The sequence below is a fragment of the Chiloscyllium plagiosum genome, unplaced genomic scaffold (genome assembly GCF_037043375.1).
Source record: "Chiloscyllium plagiosum isolate Xiang-an unplaced genomic scaffold, Cpla_swu_hap1 HiC_scaffold_20, whole genome shotgun sequence".
NCBI classification, from domain to species: Eukaryota; Metazoa; Chordata; class Chondrichthyes; order Orectolobiformes; family Hemiscylliidae; genus Chiloscyllium; species Chiloscyllium plagiosum.
Window position 1 is genome coordinate 1,143,028 of NW_028270158.1, and position 22,084 is coordinate 1,165,111.

Genomic DNA, 22,084 nt, shown 5'->3' on the forward strand with positions numbered 1-22,084 from the left:
AGGGTGTGTGTGTGTATATAGCGGGGAGGGTGTGTGTGTGTGTGTGTATATAGCGGGGAGGGTGTGTGTGTGTATATAGCGGGGAGGGTGTGTGTGTGTGTGTGTATATAGCGGGGAGGGTGTGTGTGTGTGTATATAGCGGGGAGGGTGTGTGTGTGTATATAGCGGGGAGGGTGTGTGTGTGTGTGTGTATATAGCGGGGAGGGTGTGTGTGTGTGTGTGTATATAGCGGGGAGGGTGTGTGTGTGTGTATATAGCGGGGAGGGTGTGTGTGTGTGTGTATATAGCGGGGAGGGTGTGTGTGTGTGTATATAGCGGGGAGGGTGTGTGTGTGTGTGTGTGTGTATATAGCGGGGAGGGTGTGTGTGTGTGTGTATATAGCGGGGAGGGTGTGTGTGTGTGTGTATATAGCGGGGAGGGTGTGTGTGTGTGTATATAGCGGGGAGGGTGTGTGTGTGTGTATATAGCGGGGAGGGTGTGTGTGTGTGTGTATATAGCGGGGAGGGTGTGTGTGTGTGTGTGTGTATATAGCGGGGAGGGTGTGTGTGTGTGTGTATATAGCGGGGAGGGTGTGTGTGTGTGTGTATATAGCGGGGAGGGTGTGTGTGTGTGTGTATATAGCGGGGAGGGTGTGTGTGTGTGTGTATATAGCGGGGAGGGTGTGTGTGTGTATATAGCGGGGAGGGTGTGTGTGTGTGTGTGTATATAGCGGGGAGGGTGTGTGTGTGTATATAGCGGGGAGGGTGTGTGTGTGTGTGTGTATATAGCGGGGAGGGTGTGTGTGTGTGTATATAGCGGGGAGGGTGTGTGTGTGTATATAGCGGGGAGGGTGTGTGTGTGTGTGTGTATATAGCGGGGAGGGTGTGTGTGTGTGTGTGTATATAGCGGGGAGGGTGTGTGTGTGTGTATATAGCGGGGAGGGTGTGTGTGTGTGTGTATATAGCGGGGAGGGTGTGTGTGTGTGTATATAGCGGGGAGGGTGTGTGTGTGTGTGTGTGTGTATATAGCGGGGAGGGTGTGTGTGTGTGTGTATATAGCGGGGAGGGTGTGTGTGTGTGTGTATATAGCGGGGAGGGTGTGTGTGTGTATATAGCGGGGAGGGTGTGTGTGTGTATATAGCGGGGAGGGTGTGTGTGTGTGTGTATATAGCGGGGAGGGTGTGTGTGTGTATATAGCGGGGAGGGTGTGTGTGTATATAGCGGGGAGGGTGTGTGTGTATATAGCGGGGAGCGGGTGTGTGTGTATATAGCGGGGAGCGGGTGTGTGTGTATATAGCGGGGAGCGGGTGTGTGTGTATATGGCGGGGAGGGTGTGTGTGTGTATAGCGGGGAGGGTGTGTGTGTGTGTGTGTGTGTATATAGCGGGGAGCGTGTGTATGTGTATATAGCGGGGAGGGTGTGTGTGTGTGTGTATATGGCGGGGAGGGTGTGTGTGTGTGTGTATATGGCGGGGAGGGTGTGTGTGTGTGTGTATATGGCGGGGATGGTGTGTGTGTGTGTGTATATGGCGGGGATGGTGTGTGTGTGTGTGTATATGGCGGGGAGGGTGTGTGTGTGTGTGTATATGGCGGGGAGGGTGTGTGTGTGTGTGTATATGGCGGGGAGGGTGTGTGTGTGTATATGGCGGGGAGGGTGTGTGTGTGTGTGTATAGCGGGGAGGGTGTGTGTAGAGCGGGGAGGGTGTGTGTGTGTGTGTATATAGCGGGGAGGGTGTGTGTGTGTGTGTGTATATAGCAGGGAGGGTGTGTGTGTGTGTGTGTATATAGCGGGGAGGGTGTGTGTGTGTATATAGCGGGGAGGGTGTGTGTGTATATAGCGGGGAGGGTGTGTGTGTGTGTGTATATAGCGGGGAGGGTGTTTGTGTGTGTGTGTATATAGCGGGGAGGGTGTGTGTGTGTGTATATAGCGGGGAGGGTGTGTGTGTGTGTATATAGCGGGGAGGGTGTGTGTGTGTGTGTGTATATAGCGGGGAGGGTGTGTGTGTGTGTATATAGCGGGGAGGGTGTGTGTGTGTGTGTATATAGCGGGGAGCGTGTGTGTGTGTGTGTGTATATAGCGGGGAGGGTGTGTGTGTGTGTATATAGCGGGGAGGGTGTGTGTGTGTGTGTATATAGCGGGGCGGGTGTGTGTGTGTGTGTGTGTATATGGGTGTGGGTGTGTGTGTATATGGGTGTGGATGGGTGTGGGGGTGTGTGTGTATATGGGTGTGGGGGTGTGTGTATATATGGGTGTGGGGGTGTGTGTATGTGTGTGTATGTGTATATGTGTATGGCTGTGTATGGGTGTGTGTGTGTGTGTATATGGGTGTGTGTATGTGTATATGTGTATGGCTGGGTATGGGTGTGTGTGTGTGAGTTTGGGTATGGGTGTGTGTGTGTGTATATGGGTGTGGGTGTGTGTGTGTGTATATGGGTATGGGTGTGTGTGTGTATGGGTGTGTGTGTGTGTATATGGGTGTGGGTGTGTGTGTGTGTATATGGGTGTGGGTGTGTGTGTGTATGTGAAAATGTGTATGGCTGTGTATGGGTGTGTGTGTGTGTATATAGCGGGGAGGGTGTGTGTGTGTGTATATAGCGGGGAGGGTGTGTGTGTGTGTATATAGCGGGGAGGGTGTGTGTGTGTGTATATAGCGGGGAGGGTGTGTGTGTGTGTATATAGCGGGGAGGGTGTGTGTGTGTGTATATAGCGGGGAGGGTGTGTGTGTGTGTATATAGCGGGGAGGGTGTGTGTGTGTGTGTATATAGCGGGGAGGGTGTGTGTGTGTGTGTATATAGCGGGGAGGGTGTGTGTGTGTGTGTATATAGCGGGGAGGGTGTGTGTGTGTGTGTATATAGCGGGGAGGGTGTGTGTGTGTGTGTATATAGCGGGGAGGGTGTGTGTGTGTGTGTATATAGCGGGGAGGGTGTGTGTGTGTGTATATAGCGGGGAGGGTGTGTGTGTGTATGTGTATATAGCGGGGAGGGTGTGTGTGTGTATATAGCGGGGAGGGTGTGTGTGTGTGTATATAGCGGGGAGGGTGTGTGTGTATATAGCGGGGAGGGTGTGTGTGTATATAGCGGGGAGCGGGTGTGTGTGTATATAGCGGGGAGGGTGTGTGTGTGTGTATATAGCGGGGAGAGTGTGTGTGTGCATATGGCGGGGAGGGTGTGTGTGTGTATAGCGGGGAGGGTGTGTGTGTGTGTGTGTGTGTGTATATAGCGGGGAGCGTGTGTGTGTGTATATAGCGGGGAGGGTGTGTGTGTTTGTGTATATGGCGGGGAGGGTGTGTGTGTGTGTGTATATGGCGGGGAGGGTGTGTGTGTGTGTGTATATGGTGGGGAGGGTGTGTGTGTGTGTGTATATGGCGGGGAGGGTGTGTGTGTGTGTGTGTATATGGCGGGGAGGGTGTGTGTGTGTGTGTATAGCGGGGAGGGTGTGTGTATAGCGGGGAGGGTGTGTGTGTGTGTGTATATAGCGGGGAGGGTGTGTGTGTGTGTGTGTATATAGGGGGGAGGGTGTGTGTGTGTGTGTATATAGCGGGGAGGGGGTGTGTGTGTGTGTGTGTGTGTATATAGCGGGGAGGGTGTGTGTATATAGCGGGGAGGGTGTGTGTGTGTGTGTATATAGCGGGGAGGGTCTGTGTGTGTGTGTATATAGCGGGGAGTGTGTGTGTGTGTGTATATAGCGGGGAGTGTGTGTGTGTGTATATAGCGGGGAGGGTGTGTGTGTGTGTGTATATAGCGGGGAGGGTGTGTGTGTCTGTATATATAGCGGGGAGGGTGTGTGTGTGTGTATATAGCGGGGAGGGTGTGTGTGTGTGTGTATATAGCGGGGAGGGTGTGTGTGTGTGTGTATATAGCGGGGAGGGTGTGTGTGTGTGTGTGTGTATATAGCGGGGAGGGTGTGTGTGTGTGTGTGTATATAGCGGGGAGGGTGTGTGTGTGTGTGTGTATATAGCGGGGAGGGTGTGTGTGTGTGTATATAGCGGGGAGGGTGTGTGTGTGTGTGTGTATATAGCGGGGAGGGTGTGTGTGTGTGTGTGTATATAGCGGGGAGGGTGTGTGTGTGTGTGTGTGTATATAGCGGGGAGGGTGTGTGTGTGTGTGTGTATATAGCGGGGAGGGTGTGTGTGTGTGTGTATATGGCGGGGAGGGTGTGTGTGTGTGTGTGTATATGGCGGGGAGGGTGTGTGTGTGTGTATATGGCGGGGAGGGTGTGTGTGTGTGTGTATATGGTGGGGAGGGTGTGTGTGTGTGTGTATATGGCGGGGAGGGTGTGTGTGTGTGTGTATATGGCGGGGAGGGTGTGTGTGTGTGTGTATAGCGGGGAGGGTGTGTGTATAGCGGGGAGGGTGTGTGTGTGTGTGTATATAGCGGGGAGGGTGTGTGTGTATATAGCGGGGAGGGTGTGTGTGTGTGTATATAGCGGGGAGGGTGTGTGTGTGTGTGTATATAGCGGGGAGGGTGTGTGTATATAGCGGGGAGGGTGTGTGTATATAGCGGGGAGGGTGTGTGTGTGTGTGTATATAGCGGGGAGGGTCTGTGTGTGTGTGTATATAGCGGGGAGGGTGTGTGTGTGTGTGTATATAGCGGGGAGTGTGTGTGTGTGTATATAGCGGGGAGGGTGTGTGTGTGTGTGTATATAGCGGGGAGGGTGTGTGTGTCTGTATATATAGCGGGGAGGGTGTGTGTGTGTGTATATAGCGGGGAGGGTGTGTGTGTGTGTGTATATAGCGGGGAGGGTGTGTGTGTGTGTGTGTGTATATAGCGGGGAGGGTGTGTGTGTGTGTGTATATAGCGGGGAGGGTGTGTGTGTGTGTGTATATAGCGGGGAGGGTGTGTGTGTGTGTGTGTGTGTGTATATAGCGGGGAGGGTGTGTGTGTGTGTGTGTATATAGTGGGGAGGGTGTGTGTGTGTGTATATAGCGGGGAGGGTGTGTGTGTGTGTGTATATAGCGGGGAGGGTGTGTGTGTGTGTGTATATAGCGGGGAGGGTGTGTGTGTGTGTGTATATAGCGGGGAGGGTGTGTGTGTGTGTGTGTGTGTGTATATAGCGGGGAGGGTGTGTGTGTGTGTGTGTATATAGCGGGGAGGGTGTGTGTGTGTGTGTATATAGCGGGGAGGGTGTGTGTGTGTGTGTATATAGCGGGGAGGGTGTGTGTGTGTGTGTGTGTGTGTATATAGCGGGGAGGGTGTGTGTGTGTGTGTGTATATAGCGGGGAGGGTGTGTGTGTGTGTATATAGCGGGGAGGGTGTGTGTGTGTGTATATAGCGGGGAGGGTGTGTGTGTGTGTGTGTATATAGCGGGGAGGGTGTGTGTGTGTGTGAGTATATAGCGGGGAGGGTGTGTGTGTGTGTGTGTATATAGCGGGGAGGGTGTGTGTGTGTGTGTATATAGCGGGGAGGGTGTGTGTGTGTGTGTATATAGCGGGGAGGGTGTGTGTGTGTGTGTATATAGCGGGGAGGGTGTGTGTGTGTGTGTATATAGCGGGGAGGGTGTGTGTGTGTGTGTATATAGCGGGGAGGGTGTGTGTGTGTGTGTGTATATAGCGGGGAGGGTGTGTGTGTGTGTGTATATAGCGGGGAGCGTGTGTGTGTGTGTGTGTGTGTATATAGCGGGGAGGGTGTGTGTGTGTGTATATAGCGGGGAAGGTGTGTGTGTGTGTGTATATAGCGGGGAGGGTGTGTGTGTGTGTGTATATAGCGGGGCGGGTGTGTGTGTGTGTGTGTGTGTGTGTGTGTGTATATGGGTGTGTGTGTGTGTGTGTATATGGGTGTGGATGGGTGTGGGGGTTTGTGTGTATATGGGTGTGGGGGTGTGTGTATATATGGGTGTGGGGGTGTGTGTATGTGTGTGTATGTGTATATGTGTATGGCTGTGTATGGGTGTGTGTGTGTGTGTATATGGGTGTGTGTATGTGTATATGTGTATGGCTGTGTATATGGGTGTGTGTATGTGTATATGTGTATGGCTGTGTATGGGTGTGTGTGTGTGTGTATATGGGTATGGGTGTGTGTGTGTGTGTTTGGGTATGGGTGTGTGTGTGTATATGGGTGTGGGTGTGTGTGTGTGTATATGGGTATGGGTGTGTGGGTGTATGGGTGTGTGTGTGTGTGTGTGTGTGTATGGGTGTGTGTGTGTGTATATGGGTGTGGGTGTGTGTGTGTGTATATGGGTGTGGGTGTGTGTGTGTGTATATGGGTGTGGGTGTGTGTGTATGTGTATATGTGTATGGGTGTGGGTGTGTGTGTATGTGTATATGTGTATGGCTGTGTATGGGTGTGTGTGTGTGTGTGTGCATGGGTGTGTGTGTGTGTGTGTGCATGGGTGTGTGTGTATATAGCGGGGAGGGTGTGTGTGTATATGGGTATGGGTGTGTGTGTGTATGGGTGTGTGTGTGTATATGGGTGTGGGTGTGTGTGTGTATGTGTATATGTGTATGGCTGTGTATGGGTGTGTGTGTGTGTGTGCATGGGTGTGTGTGTGTGTGTGTGTGTGTGTGTATATAGCGGGGAGGGTGTGTGTGTGTGTGTATATATAGCGGGGAGGGTGTGTGTGTGTGTATATAGCGGGGAGGGTGTGTGTGTGTGTATATAGCGGGGAGGGTGTGTGTGTGTGTATATAGCGGGGAGGGTGCGTGTGTGTATATAGCGGGGAGGGTGTGTGTGTATATAGCGGGGAGGGTGTGTGTGTGTAAATAGCGGGGAGGGTGTGTGTGTGTGTGTATATAGCGGGGAGGGTGTGTGTGTGTGTGTATATAGTGGGGAGGGTGTGTGTGTGTGTATATAGCGGGGAGGGTGTGTGTGTGTGTATATAGCGCGGAGGGTGTGTGTGTATATAGCGGGGAGGGTGTGTGTGTATATAGCGGGGAGGGTGTGTGGGTGTATATAGCGGGGAGGGTGTGTGGGTGTATATAGCGGGGAGGGTGTGTGTGTGTGCATATGGCGGGGAGGGTGTGTGTGTGTGTATAGCGGGGAGGGTGTGTGTGTGTGTATAGCGGGGAGGGTGTGTGTGTGTGTATATAGCGGGGATGGTGTGTGTGTGTGTGTGTATATAGCGGGGAGGGTGTGTGTGTGTATATAGCATGGAGGGTGTGTGTGTGTGTGTATATCGCGGGGAGGGTGTGTGTGTGTGTATATCGCGGGGAGGGTGTGTGTGTGTGTGTATATAGCGGGGAGGGTGTGTGTGTGTGTGTGTATATAGCGGGGAGGGTGTGTGTGTGTGTATATAGCGGGGAGGGTGTGTGTGTGTGTGTGTATATAGCGGGGAGGGTGTGTGTGTGTATATAGCGGGGAGGGTGTGTGTGTGTGTGTGTGTATATAGCGGGGAGGGTGTGTGTGTGTGTATATAGCGGGGAGGGTGTGTGTGTGTGTGTGTGTGTATATAGCGGGGAGGGTGTGTGTGTGTGTATATAGCGGGGAGGGTGTGTGTGTGTGTATATAGCGGGGAGGGTGTGTGTGTGTGTATATAGCGGGGAGGGTGTGTGTGTGTGTATATAGCGGGGAGGGTGTGTGTATATAGCGGGGAGGGTGTGTGTGTGTGTATATAGCGGGGAGGGTGTGTGTGTGTGTATATAGCGGGGAGGGTGTGTGTTTGTGTGTATATAGCGGGGAGGGTGTGTGTTTGTGTGTATATAGCGGGGAGGGTGTGTGTTTGTGTGTGTATAGCGGGGAGGGTGTGTGTTTGTGTGTGTATAGCGGGGAGGGTGTGTGTGTGTGTGTATATGGCGGGGAGGGTGTGTGTGTGTGTATATGGCGGGGAGGGTGTGTGTGTGTATATGGCGGGGAGGGTGTGTGTGTGTGCATATGGCGGGGAGGGTGTGTGTGTGTGTGTGTATAGCGGGGAGGGTGTGTGTGTGTGTATAGCGGGGAGGGTGTGTGTGTGTGTGTATATAGCGGGGAGGGTGTGTGTGTGTGTGTGTGTGTATATAGCGGGGAGGGTGTGTGTGTGTGTGTATATGGCTGGGAGGGTGTGTGTGTGTGTATATGGCTGGGAGGGTGTGTGTGTGTGTATATGGCGGGGAGGGTGTGTGTGTGTGCATATGGCGGGGAGGGTGTGTGTGTGTGCATATGGCGGGGAGGGTGTGTGTGTGTGCATATGGCGGGGAGGGTGTGTGTGTGTATATGGCGGGGAGGGTGTGTGTGTGTATATCGCGGGGAGGGTGTGTGTGTGTGTATAGCGGGGAGGGTGTGTGTGTGTTTATAGCGGGGAGGGTGTGTGTGTGTGTATATGGCGGGGAGGGTGTGTGTGTGTGTATATGGCGGGGAGGGTGTGTGTGTGTATATGGCGGGGAGGGTGTGTGTGTGTATATGGCGGGGAGGGTGTGTGTGTGTGTGTATATCGCGGGGAGGGTGTGTGTGTGTGTATAGCGGGGAGGGTGTATGTGTGTTTATAGCGGGGAGGGTGTGTGTGTGTGTATATGGCGGGGAGGGTGTGTGTGTGTGTATATGGCGGGGAGGGTGTGTGTGTGTATATGGCGGGGAGGGTGTGTGTGTGCATATGGCGGGGAGAGTGTGTGTGTGTATATGGCGGGGAGGGTGTGTGTGTGTGTGTATATCGCGGGGAGGGTGTGTGTGTGTGTATAGCGGGGAGGGTGTGTGTGTGTTTATAGCGGGGAGGGTGTGTGTGTGTGTATATGGCGGGGAGGGTGTGTGTGTGTGTATATGGCGGGGAGGGTGTGTGTGTGTGTATATGGCGGGGAGGGTGTGTGTGTGTGTATATGGCGGGGAGGGTGTGTGTGTGTGCATATGGCGGGGAGGGTGTGTGTGTGTGTGTATAGCGGGGAGGGTGTGTGTGTGTGTATAACGCGGGGAGGGTGTGTGTGTGTGTGTATATAGCAGGGAGGGTGTGTGTGTGTATATAGCGGGGAGGGTGTGTGTGTGTGTGTGTATAGCGGGGAGGGTGTGTGTGTGTGTGTGTATAGCGGGGAGGGTGTGTGTGTGTGTATATAGCGGGGAGGGTGTGTGTGTGTGTATATGGCGGGGAGGGTGTGTGTGTGTGTATATGGCGGGGAGGGTGTGTGTGTGTGTATATGGCGGGGAGGGTGTGTGTGTGTGTATATGGCGGGGAGGGTGTGTGTGTGCATATGGCGGGGAGGGTGTGTGTGTGTGTATAGCGGGGAGGGTGTGTGTGTGTGTATAACGCGGGGAGGGTGTGTGTGTGTGTGTATATAGCAGGGAGGGTGTGTGTGTGTATATAGCGGGGATGGTGTGTGTGTGTGTGTGTATATAGCAGGGAGGGTGTGTGTGTGTATATAGCGGGGATGGTGTGTGTGTGTGTATATAGCGGGGAGGGTGTGTGTGTGTATATATAGCGGGGAGGGTATGTGTGTGTGTGTGTATATCGCGGGGAGGGTGTGTGTGTGTATATAGCGGGGATGGTGTGTGTGTGTGTATATAGCGGGGAGGGTGTGTGTGTGTATATATAGCGGGGAGGGTATGTGTGTGTGTGTGTATAGCGGGGAGGGTGTGTGTTTATAGCGGGGAGGGTGTGTGTGTGTTTATAGCGGGGAGGGTGTGTGTGTGTTTATAGCGGGGAGGGTGTGTGTGTGTTTATAGCGGGGAGGGTGTGTGTGTGTACATGGCGGGGAGGGTGTGTGTGTGTATATATAGCGGGGAGGGTATGTGTGTGTGTGTGTATATCGCGGGGAGGGTGTGTGTGTGTGTGTGTATAGCGGGGAGGGTGTGTGTGTGTTTATAGCGGGGAGGGTGTGTGTGTGTACATGGCGGGGAGGGTGTGTGTATGTGTATATGGCGGGGAGGGTGTGTGTGTGTATATGGCGGGGAGGATGTGTGTGTGTGTATATGGCGGGAAGGGTGTGTGTGTGTGTGTGTGTGTGTGTATATGGCAGGGAGAGTGTGTGTGTGTGTGTATAGCGGGGAGGGTGTGTGTGTGTGTGTATAGCGGGGAGGGTGTGTGTGTGTGTGTGTGTATATAGCGGGGAGGGTGTGTGTGTGTGTGTATATAGCGGGGAGGGTGTGTGTGTGTATATAGCGGGGAGGGTGTGTGTGTGTGTATATAGCGGGGAGGGTGTGTGTGTGTATATAGCGGGGAGGGTGTGTGTGTGTGTGTATATAGCGGGGAGGGTGTGTGTGTGTGTGTGTATATGCCGGGGAGGGTGTGTGTGTGTGTGTGTGTGTGTATATGCCGGGGAGGGTGTGTGTGTGTGTGTGTATATGGCGCGGAGGGTGTGTGTGTGTGTATATATGGCGGGGAGGGTGTGTGTGTGTGTGTATATGGCGGGGAGGGTGTGTGTGTGTGTGTGTGTGTATGGCGGGGAGGGTGTGTGTGTGTGTGTGTGTGTATAGCGGGGAGGGTGTGTGTGTGTGTGTATATAGCGGGGAGGGTGTGTGTGTGTGTGTATATAGCGGGGAGGGTGTGTGTGTGTGTATATAGCGGGGAGGGTGTGTGTGTGTGTGTAGATAGCGGGGAGGGTGTGTGTGTGTGTGTGTGTGTATATAGCGGGGAGGGTGTGTGTGTGTGTATATAGCGGGGAGGGTGTGTGTGTGTATATAGCGGGGAGGGTGTGTGTGTGTGTGTGTATATAGCGGGGAGGGTGTGTGTGTGTATATAGCGGGGAGGGTGTGTGTGTGTGTGTGTGTATATAGCGGGGAGGGTGTGTGTGTGTGTGTATATAGCGGGGAGGGTGTGTGTGTGTGTGTATATAGCGGGGAGGGTGTGTGTGTGTATATAGCGGGGAGGGTGTGTGTGTGTGTGTGTATATAGCGGGGAGGGTGTGTGTGTGTGTGTATATAGCGGGGAGGGTGTGTGTGTGTGTATATAGCGGGGAGGGTGTGTGTGTGTGTATATAGCGGGGAGGGTGTGTGTGTGTGTGTGTATATAGCGGGGAGGGTGTGTGTGTGTGTATATAGCGGGGAGGGTGTGTGTGTGTGTATATAGCGGGGAGGGTGTGTGTGTGTGTGTGTGTATATAGCGGGGAGGGTGTGTGTGTGTGTGTGTGTGTATATAGCGGGGAGGGTGTGTGTGTGTGTGTATATATAGCGGGGAGGGTGTGTGTGTGTGTATATAGCGGGGAGGGTGTGTGATTGTGTATATAGCGGGGAGGGTGTGTGTGTGTGTGTGTGTATATAGCGGGGAGGGTGTGTGTGTGTGTGTGTATATAGCGGGGAGGGTGTGTGTGTGTATATAGCGGGGAGGGTGTGTGTGTGTATATAGCGGGGAGGGTGTGTGTGTATATAGCGGGGAGGGTGTGTGTGTGTATATAGCGGGGAGGGTGTGTGTGTGTATATAGCGGGGAGGGTGTGTGTGTGTATATAGCGGGGAGGGTGTGTGTGTGTATATAGCGGGGAGGGTGTGTGTGTGTATATAGCGGGGAGGGTGTGTGTGTGTATATAGCGGGGAGGGTGTGTGTGTGTATATAGCGGGGAGGGTGTGTGTGTGTATATAGCGGGGAGGGTGTGTGTGTGTATATAGCGGGGAGGGTGTGTGTGTGTATATAGCGGGGAGGGTGTGTGTGTATATATAGCGGGGAGGGTGTGTGTGTGTATATAGCGGGGAGGGTGTGTGTGTATATAGCGGGGAGGGTGTGTGTGTATATAGCGGGGAGGGTGTGTGTGTATATAGCGGGGAGGGTGTGTGTGTGTGTGTATAGCGGGGAGGGTGTGTGTGTGTGTGTATAGCGGGGAGGGTGTGTGTGTGTGTGTATAGCGGGGAGGGTGTGTGTGTGTGTGTATAGCGGGGAGGGTGTGTGTGTGTGTGTATAGCGGGGAGGGTGTGTGTGTGTATAGCGGGGAGGGTGTGTGTGTATATAGCGGGGAGGGTGTGTGTGTGTGTGTATATAGCGGGGAGGGTGTGTGTGTGTGTATATAGCGGGGAGGGTGTGTGTGTGTGTATATAGCGGGGAGTGTGTGTGATTGTGTGTGTATATAGCGGGGAGGGTGTGTGTGTGTGTGTATAGCGGGGAGGGTGTGTGTGTATATAGCGGGGAGGGTGTGTGTGTGTGTGTGTGTATATAGCGGGGAGGGTGTGTGTGTGTATATAGCGGGGAGGGTGTGTGTGTGTGTGTGTATATAGCGGGGAGGGTGTGTGTGTGTGTATATAGCGGGGAGGGTGTGTGTGTGTGTATATAGCGGGGAGGGTGTGTGTGTGTGTGTATATAGCGGGGAGGGTGTGTGTGTATATAGCGGGGAGGGTGTGTGTGTGTGTATATAGCGGGGAGGGTGTGTGTGTGTGTATATAGCGGGGAGGGTGTGTGTGTGTGTGTATATAGCGGGGAGGGTGTGTGTGTGTGTGTATATAGCGGTGAGGGTGTGTGTGTGTGTGTATATAGCGGTGAGGGTGTGTGTGTATATAGCGGGGAGGGTGTGTGTGTGTGTATATAGCGGGGAGGGTGTGTGTGTGTGTGTATATAGCGGGGAGGGTGTGTGTGTGTGTGTATATAGCGGGGAGTGTGTGTGTGTGTGTGTATATAGCGGGGAGGGTGTGTGTGTGTGTATGTAGCGGGGAGGGTGTGTGTGTGTGTGTATGTAGCGGGGAGGGTGTGTGTGTGTGTATATAGCGGGGAGGGTGTGTGTGTGTGTGTGTATATAGCGGGGAGGGTGTGTGTGTGTGTGTGTATATAGCGGGGAGGGTGTGTGTGTATATAGCAGGGAGGGTGTGTGTGTGTGTATATTGCGGGGAGGGTGTGTGTGTGTATATAGCGGGGAGGGTGTGTGTGTGTATATAGCGGGGAGGGTGTGTGTGTATATAGCGGGGAGGGTGTGTGTGTGTGTGTGTACAGCGGGGAGGGTGTGTGTGTGTGTGTATATAGCGGGGAGGGTGTGTGTGTGTGTGTATATAGCGGGGAGGGTGTGTGTGTGTGTGTATATAGCGGGGAGGGTGTGTGTGTGTGTGTATATAGCGGGGAGGGTGTGTGTGTGTGTGTATGTAGCGGGGAGGGTGTGTGTGTGTGTGTATGTAGCGGGGAGGGTGTGTGTGTGTGTGTATATAGCGGGGAGGGTGTGTGTGTGTGTGTATGTAGCGGGGAGGGTGTGTGTGTGTGTGTGTATGTAGCGGGGAGGGTGTGTGTGTGTGTATATAGCGGGGAGGGTGTGTGTGTGTGTGTATATAGCGGGGAGGGTGTGTGTGTATATAGCAGGGAGGGTGTGTGTGTGTGTGTGTATATTGCGGGGAGGGTGTGTGTGTGTATATAGCGGGGAGGGTGTGTGTGTATATAGCGGGGAGGGTGTGTGTGTGTGTGTGTGTGTACAGCGAGGAGGGTGTGTGTGTGTGTATATAGCGGTGAGGGTGTGTGTGTGTGTGTATATAGCGGTGAGGGTGTGTGTGTGTGTATATAGCGGTGAGGGTGTGTGTGTGTGTGTATATAGCGGTGAGGGTGTGTGTGTGTGTGTATATAGCGGGGAGGGTGTGTGTGTGTGTATATAGCGGGGAGGGTGTGTGTGTGTGTGTATATAGCGGGGAGGGTGTGTGTGTGTGTATATAGCGGGGAGGGTGTGTGTGTGTGTATATAGCGGGGAGGGTGTGTGTGTGTATACAGCGGGGAGGGTGTGTGTGTGTGTATATAGCGGGGAGGGTGTGTGTGTGTGTATATAGCGGGGAGGGTGTGTGTGTGTATATAGCGGGGAGGGTGTGTGTGTATATAGCGGGGAGGGTGTGTGTGTGTATATGGGTGTGGGGGTGTGTGTGTGTGTATATGGGTGTGGGGGTGTGTGTGTGTGTATATGGGTGTGGGTGTGTGTGTGTGTGTATATGGGTGTGGGTGTGTGTGTGTATATGGGTGTGGGGGTGTGTGTGTATATGGGTGTGGGGGTGTGTGTGTATATGGGTGTGGGGGTGTGTGTATGTGTGTGTATGTGTATATGTGTATGGCTGTGTATGTGTGTGTGTGTATATGGGTATGGGTGTGTGGGTGTGTGTGTGTGTAAATGGGTGTGGGTGTGTGTGTGTGTGTATATGGGTGTGGGTGTGTGTGTGTGTGTGTATATGGGTATGGGTGTGTGTGTGTGTATATGGGTATGGGTGTGTGTATATGGGTATGGGTGTGTATGGGTGTGTGTGTGTGTGTGTATGGGTGTGGGTGGGTGTGTGTGTGTATGTGTATATGTGTATGGCTGTGTATGGGTGTGTGTGTGTGTGCATGGGTGTGTGGTTGTGGGTGTGTGGGTGTGTGTGTGAATATGGGTGTGTGCGTGTGTGAATATGGGTGTGTGTGTGAATATGAGTGTGTGTGTGTATGTATATGGGTGTGTGGCTGTGTATGGGTGTGTATGTGGGTGTGTGTGTATATGGGTATGTGGGGGTGTGGGTGTGTATGTGGGTATGTGTGTGGGGGTATGGGTGTGGGTGTGTGTGTATGTGTGTGTAGGTGTGTGTGTATGTGTATATGTGTGGCTGTGTATGGGTGTGTGTGTGTGTATATGGGTGTGGGTGTGTGTGTGTGTATATGGGTGTGGGGGTGTGTGTGTGTGTATATGGGTGTGGGGGTATGGGTGTGGGGGTGTGGGGGTGTGTGTATGTGTGTGTAGGTGTGTGTGTATGTGTGTGTATGTGTATATGTGTGGCTGTGTATGGGTGTGTGTGTGTGTATATGGGTGTGTGTGTGTGTGTGTGTGTATAGGGGTGTGGGTGTGTGTGTGTGTGTATATGGGTGTGGGTGTGTGTGTGTGTGTGTGTGTGTATATGGGTGTGGGTGTGTGTGTGTGTATATGGGTGTGTGTGTGTATATGGGTGTGTATATGGGTGTGTGTGTGTGTATATGGGTGTGTGTGTGTGTATATGGGTGTGGGTGTGTGTGTATATGGGTGTGGGGGTGTGGGTGGGTGTGTATGTGTGTGTAGGTGTGTGTGTATGTGTGTGTAGGTGTGTGTGTATATGTGTATATGTGTGGCTGTGTATGGGTGTGTGTGTGTGTGTATGGGTGTGTGTGTGTGGGTGTGGGTGTGTGTGTGTATATGGGTGTGGGTGTGTGTGTGTATATGGGTGTGTGGGTGTGTGTGTGTATATGGGTGTGGGGGTGTGTGTGTGTGTATATGGGTGTGGGGGTGTGTGTGTGTGTATATGGGTGTGGGTGTGTGTGTATATGGGTATGGGTGTGGGTGTGTGTGTATATGGGTGTGGGTGTGGGTGTGTGTGTATATGGGTGTGGGGGTGGGTGTGTGTGTATATGGGTGTGGGGGTGTGTGTGTGTGTATATATGGGTGTGGGGGTATGGGTGTGGGTGTGTGGGTGTGTGTGTATGTGTGTGTATGTGTATATGTGTGGCTGTGTATGGGTGTGTGTGTGTGTATATGGGTGTGGGTGTGTGTGTGTATATGGGTGTGGGTGTGTGTGTGTATATGGGTGTGGGTGTGTGGGTGTGTATATGGGTGTGGGTGTGTGGGTGTGTATATGGGTGTGGGTGTGTGTGTGTGTATATGGGTGTGGGTGTGTGTATATGGGTGTGGGGGTGTGTGTGTGTGTATATGGGTGTGGGGGTGTGTGTGTGTGTATATGGGTGTGGGTGTGTGTGTGTGTGTATATGGGTGTGGGTGTGTGTGTGTGTGTATATGGGTGTGTGTGTGTGTGTATATGGGTGTGGGGGTGTGTATATGGGTGTGGGTGTGTGTGTGTGTGTGTGTGTATGGGTGTGGGTGGGTGTGTGTGTGTATGTGTATATGTGTATGGCTGTGTATGGGTGTGTGTGTGTGTGCATGGGTGTGTGGTTGTGGGTGTGTGGGTGTGTGTGTGAATATGGGTGTGTGCGTGTGTGAATATGGGTGTGTGTATGAATATGAGTGTGTGTGTGTATGTATATGGGTGTGTGGCTGTGTATGGGTGTGTATGTGGGTGTGTGTGTATATGGGTGTGGGTGTGTGGGTGTGGGTGTGGGTGTGTGGGTGTGTGTATATGGGTGTGGGTGTGTGTATATGGGTGTGGGTGTGTGTGTGTGTGTATATGGGTGTGGGGGTGTGTGTGTGTGTATATGGGTGTGGGGGTGTGTGTGTGTGTATGGGTGTGGGGGTGTGTGTGTGTATGGGTGTGGGGGTGTGTGTGTGTGTATGGGTGTGGGGGTGTGTGTGTGTATATGGGTGTGGGTGTGTGTGTGTGTATATGGGTGTGTGTGTGTGTGTGTGTGTATATGGGTGTGTGTGTGTGTGTGTGTGTATATGGGTGTGTGTGTGTGTGTGTGTGTATATGGGTGTGTGTGTGTGTGTGTGTATATGGGTGTGTGTGTGTGTGTGTGTGTATATGGGTGTGGGTGTGTGTGTGTATATGGGTGTGGGTGTGTGTGTGTGTGTGTATATGGGTGTGTGTGTGTGTGTGTATATGGGTGTGGGTGTGTGTGTGTATATGGGTGTGGGTGTGTGTGTGTATATGGGTGTGGGTGTGTGTGTGTATATGGGTGTGGGTGTGTGTGTGTGTGTGTATATGGGTATGGGTGTGTGTGTGTGTATATGGGTGTGGGTGTGTGTGTGTATATGGGTGTGGGTGTGTGTGTGTATATGGGTGTGGGTGTGTGTGTGTATATGGGTGTGGGTGTGTGTGTGTATATGGGTGTGGGGGTGTGTGTGTGTGTATATGGGGGTGTGTGTGTGTATATATGGGTGTGGGGGTGTGTGTGTGTGTATATGGGTGTGGGTGTGTGTATATGGGTGTGGGTGTGTGTGTATGTGTGTGTATGTGTGTGTGTGTATGTGTGTGTATGTATATATGTGTGGCTGTGTATGGGTATGTGTGTGTGTATATGGGTGTGGGTGTGTGTGTGTGTATATGGGTGTGGGTGTGTGTGTGTGTATATGGGTGTGGGTGTGTGTGTGCATGGGTATATGTGTATGGCTGTGTATGGGTGTGTGTGTGTGTGCATGGGTGTGTGTGTGTGTGTGTGCATGGGTGTGTGTGTGTGTGTGGGTGGGTGTGTGTGTGAATATGGGTGTGTGCGTGTGTGTATGTTTATGGGTGTGTGGCTGTGTATGGGTGTGTATGTGGGTGTGTGTGTATATGGGTATGTGGGGGTGTTGGTGTGTATGTGGGTGTGTGTGGGTGTGTGTGTGGGTGTATATGGGTGTGTGGGTGTGTGTGTGGGTGTATGTGGGTGTGTGTGTGGGTGAATATGGGTGTGTGTGTGTGGGTGAATATGGGTGTGTGTGTGTGTGTGTGTGTGTGTATATGGGTGTGTGTGTATGTGTATAGTGCAATGTTGGTCACCTGTAATGTGTCGTGAACCCAAGGTCCTGGTTGAGGCCCTCCCGCTGGGTACCGAACTTAGCTATCAGTCTCTGCTCGGACGCGTTTCGTGCTGCCTGTCCTGAAGTCCACCTTGGAGAATGGTTATCCGAAGGTCCGAGGCTGAATGTCCTGGACCACTGAAGTGTTCCCCAACTGGGAGGGAACACTCCTGTCTGTGGATTGTTGTGCGGTGCTTATTCATCCGTTGTCGTAGCCTTTGCTCGGTTTCCCCAATGTCACCATGCCTCGGCATCCTTGCCTGCAACATATAAGATAGATCACGTTGGCTGAGTCACATGAGTACCTACCATGGACATGGTGGGAGGCATCCCCACGTATAATGGTGTTATCCATGTCCACACTCTGATACGTCTTGCAGCGCCTACCGTGATAGGGTTGTACGGAGTTGTCCTGAGAGCCGGGCAGCTTGTTACGAACAATGATTTGTTTGAGGTTTGGCAGTTGTTTAAAGGCAAGCAGTGGAGGTGTGGGGAAGGTCTTGGCCAAGTGCTCATCATCATTGATAATGTATTGCAGGTCACAAAGAACATGGCATAGGTTTTCAGCTCCTGAGAAGTACTGAACAACGAAGGGTACCCTAACGCTTGCAGACACATGCTGCAACTGATAGGGTACCCTTCGTTCAGTACTTCCCAGGAGCTGAAAACCTATGCCATGTTCTTTGTGACCTGCAATACATTATCAATGATGATGAGCACCTCGCCAAGACCTTCCCCACACCTCCACTGCTTGCCTTTAAACAACCGCCAAACCTCAAACATGCACACACATACACTCTCTCTCACAGACACTCTCAAACCCGCACCCCAGACACAGACTTAAGACACTCTATGCTCACTACACACACACATACACTAGTTGCTGTGGTTCTGTTCGCCGAGCTGGAAATGTTTGTTGCAAACTTTTCGTCCCCTGTCTAGGTGACATCCTCAGTGCTTGGGAGCCTCCTGTGAAGCACTTCTGTGGTGTTTCCTCCGGCATTTATAGTGGCCTGTCCCTGCACATACACTCTCTCTCACACTAACAACCCCCAACCCAGACAGACTCAAAGACCCACATGCACACATTTTGTGGGGTGAATTTGTAATTGCAGAGTTACATTGAACTTTGCTCAAAAACTGCATGAATTCATGTAAAGCTCTGTTATCTCACTTTTTAGATTAGAATCAATTTAAACATCATGGTATAGAGAACAGGGGGCTAACACCTTCAACATATTGTCTAACTAACATCTATTGTTACAGCTAACCTGAGAATGCAACTTTTAAGAAAAGGTTTTGTGATTTACACATGAAAGAAGTGAAACTATCATGGTATTCGAACAGATGAAAGACTCAACAGACAATCAAGGTATTTTCTCAATGTATAATTTTGGTTACACCACACTAAATGTTTGCTATAAATTCTGTGCCTTAGAATTGTGTCCTCCTTAATCATCTGAAGGAGCGTCGCTCTGAAAGCTAGTGCTTCCAATTAAACCTGTTGGACTATAACCTGGTGTTGTGTGATTTTTAATCTTAGACAAACTTCTTCACTGTCTATAATGCCACCAATTTCGGTGTTGTCTGCAAATTTACTAATCCTGCCTTCTATATCTCATCCAAATCATTTATGTAAATGACAAACAAAAGATGACTCAGAACCAATGCCTGTAAAACCCTCCACCCCATTCAGTCCCCTGCTGTTAAGCCAAGTATGTATCCAATTGGCAAGCTCACTCTGAATCCCTAACTTTACTAATTAGTCTGCCATTTGGAACCTTGTCAAAGACTTCACTAAAGTCCAAGTAAACAACATCTACTGTTCTGTCATCATCAATCCTTTTGGTAACTTCCTCAAAAAACTCAATCAAGTTTGTGAGACATGATTTTCCTCGCACAAAACCATGCTGACTATCCCTAACCAATTTTTGCATCTTTAAATGTCTATAAATCCTGTCTTTTATAATCTCCTTCAACAATTTACTTTAACTTTACCAGCCGTACCTTTCACTCTCATGGGAGCATCATGCCTCTGAACTCTTCGTAATCACTCTCTTGAAAGCTTCCCACTTGTCAGACGTTCTTTTATCTGCGAACAATCTACTTCAATCAACTTATTAAAGTTCTTTTCTCATAACAATGAAAAATTCCCTTACTCCAATTAAAATTATTGAACGCCAATCCTTTTCCATAATTGTTTTGAAACTAATAGAATTATGATCGCTAGACACGAAGTGTTAGTCTAGTTTTGTTTTAGTTACCTGCCCTGCCTTATTGCCCAAAAGAAGATCAAGTTTTGCTCCTTCTTTTGTTAGGAGCATTCACATCGTGATGAAGAGAATTTCCTTGAACACGTTTGACAAATTCCTCACCATTCCTTTAATGCTATGGTAGCCCAGTCAATGTTTGCAGAACTAAAATCCCTAGCTACAATCCATTCTAAGGAAGGGTCACTCAACCCAAAACATTAACTGATTTCTCTCAGTAGATGCAGCCAGATCTGCTGAGTCTGTAATAGCAATTTCTATTTTTGTTCCCTATTATTACAACCCTATTATGCTTACATATCTGAAATCTCCCTAGATATTTGTTTCTCAATTTCTCTCTGACTGACTGTTGAGGTGGTGTGCTTTCCTTTCTTATTTCTAATCTCAACCCATATATTTTCAGAACTTTTTTCAAAAATTCAGATTTTTCAGAAATATATTCTCCATTTACAGCAGTAATATTTTCTTCAATCTAAATGCATTCTCCTCCTTTTTTGCCTCCCTTCCTATCTCTTCTCTAAAACCTAAAACCCACAACATGGAGCTGCCAGTCCTGTCCATCTCTCTGGCAAAAGTGAGGACTGCAGATGCTGGAAATCAGAGTCTAGATTAGAGTGGTGCTGGAAAAGCACAGCCGGTCAGGTAGCATCCCAGGAGCAGGGGAATTTCGTTTCAGACATAAGCCATGGTCTTTTTCCTATGGTTTCAGGAATGTCGTGGGAAAGGGAGCTGAGAGATACATTGGAGGGGTGTTTGTAGTGCGGTAGCTTGGAGGACGATAAGTAGAGCAAAACCTAGATTATCTACTGTGAGCCCTTCACTGTTACAAGCAGTGTTAAAATTTTGGTAGATTTGTTCAACTTGTCAGTTACACATGTTACTTCAGTTATTTGGTGCTAGTCTTTCCTTGGTTATGTAAACAAGAAAAGATGATGGATGGAGAGTCTTTGAATATTTTTAAAGCAGTGATAGTTTGTTATAGAATCATACAGCATGAAAACAGACCAATCTGACTAGTCCCATTTACCAGCATTTAGCCCATATCCCCCTTGGCCCTTCCTATCTGTATACTCATCCAGATACCTTTTAAATGTTGTAATAGTACCTGCCTCCTCCACTGGCAGCTCGTTCTATACATGCACCATCACGTGTGTGAAAAGGTTACCCCATGGGTCCTTTGTAAATCTTTCCCCTCATCTTAAACCTATGTTCGCTAGTTTAGGACTCCCTAAACCATAGGAAAAAGACCATGGCTGTTCATCCTGGCTTCGTAAGCAGGAGGTTAGGTGGCTAACGGGTTGGCATAGAAGGTTACAATCTGATCAACCGTGATCTTATTAAATGGCAAAATAGGATTGAGGGGCTGAATGTCTTACTCCTGCTTTTTGTTCATATGTATCTTTCAGTGCTGCTAATTATTGTTATAGAACTGAGAGAAGTCAAAGAGTAATTGACCCATTGTTCCATTTTAAAGAAATATTTAAGGATCTTGAGCCTCCGAAGTGTTTTAACTTAAAACCATTTTGATTATTCTGAGTTCAAAATTTACTGCTTTCTTACTCAGGAAATTTTTTTTTTAAAGTTTTGTGATTTAACCAAAACCCAACATCACAGAGTTGCAATTCTCATCTGTTCCAATGTAAAAAACGCACCCAACCATTGTTCCTGAAAGGAAAATGTTACACAGGCTGGCAAACAGCACCATGAAAAATTTGAAATACAAATAAAATTAATTGGTTCTTTTGATTTTTAAATTTCATATAATCAGTAAGTTTCTGGTAGGAACCTTCTGCATCTCCCAGTCTTCACACATGCAGCGATAACCTGTGTTTATGTAGCACTTTTAATATAGTTAAAAGATCCCAAGGCCCTTGTGGAAGAAAATGGCACCTAGCCAAAGGAGATGACAGTTGGACAGATTTTTTAATGTGTGCTAACTGAAAATTTGGTCAGTAATAGAGTTTTAAGGAGTGTCTTGAGAGGCACCACCTTCAGTGTCTTGTTTGGGAGAAACTTGGTGTGCTTGTTTACTTTATTATTAAATCTTAATTATTTTACACCTATAGGAGAATATCTACATTGGTTGTCAAGACAGCCACTGAGACTGAGGGCTATGGTATGGGTTTTCAATTGGTTCATAGCAATGAAACTCTGGAAAATCTCAGATCAGCCTTTGCCTGTGTTGACTTAGTTGATCCTAATTGATGCAGCAGTATAATTCTATGATTACCTTATTCACTGAAGGGAAAAAATACCTGAAGAATACAGCAAACAGTACTCAATATGTTTGAGTAGTTAGTGAGTAAGGAAGAGGATTAGATTTAATTATGTAACTCACTTAGTTAACAGCAAGAATGTCAATTTCCATTTATGTTCTTAATTTACACAAACAAACCCCCAAAATATGTTATGTATTATGGAGTTGTAATCAAAGACAATGTACACTGAGTCAGAGCAAAGGTGACAAAAAGATTGGCCATGGGGTGGATTTAAATAAAATGAAAATATTTCTACAATTCCATTTAAAATATTTTTGGGTAAGTTGCTAGAGTGCTTATTCTATATTTAAATCATTGCATTCTATTCTCATTCTATCCAGAGAATGATCAAAATTATCAAGTTTTTCGTGACAACACAATCTGTTATGTAGTGCCAACATTACAGTGAGGTGTTC

The 22,084-nt window shown here is 49.9% G+C and overlaps 1 protein-coding gene across 1 annotated transcript in view; it reads left to right on the forward strand.

The window, feature by feature from the left end:
• gde1 (glycerophosphodiester phosphodiesterase 1) overlaps positions 1 to 22,084 on the forward strand; it is a 139,833-nt gene that overhangs the window by 86,107 nt on the left and 31,642 nt on the right. The gene's annotated exons all lie outside the window — the stretch shown is intronic.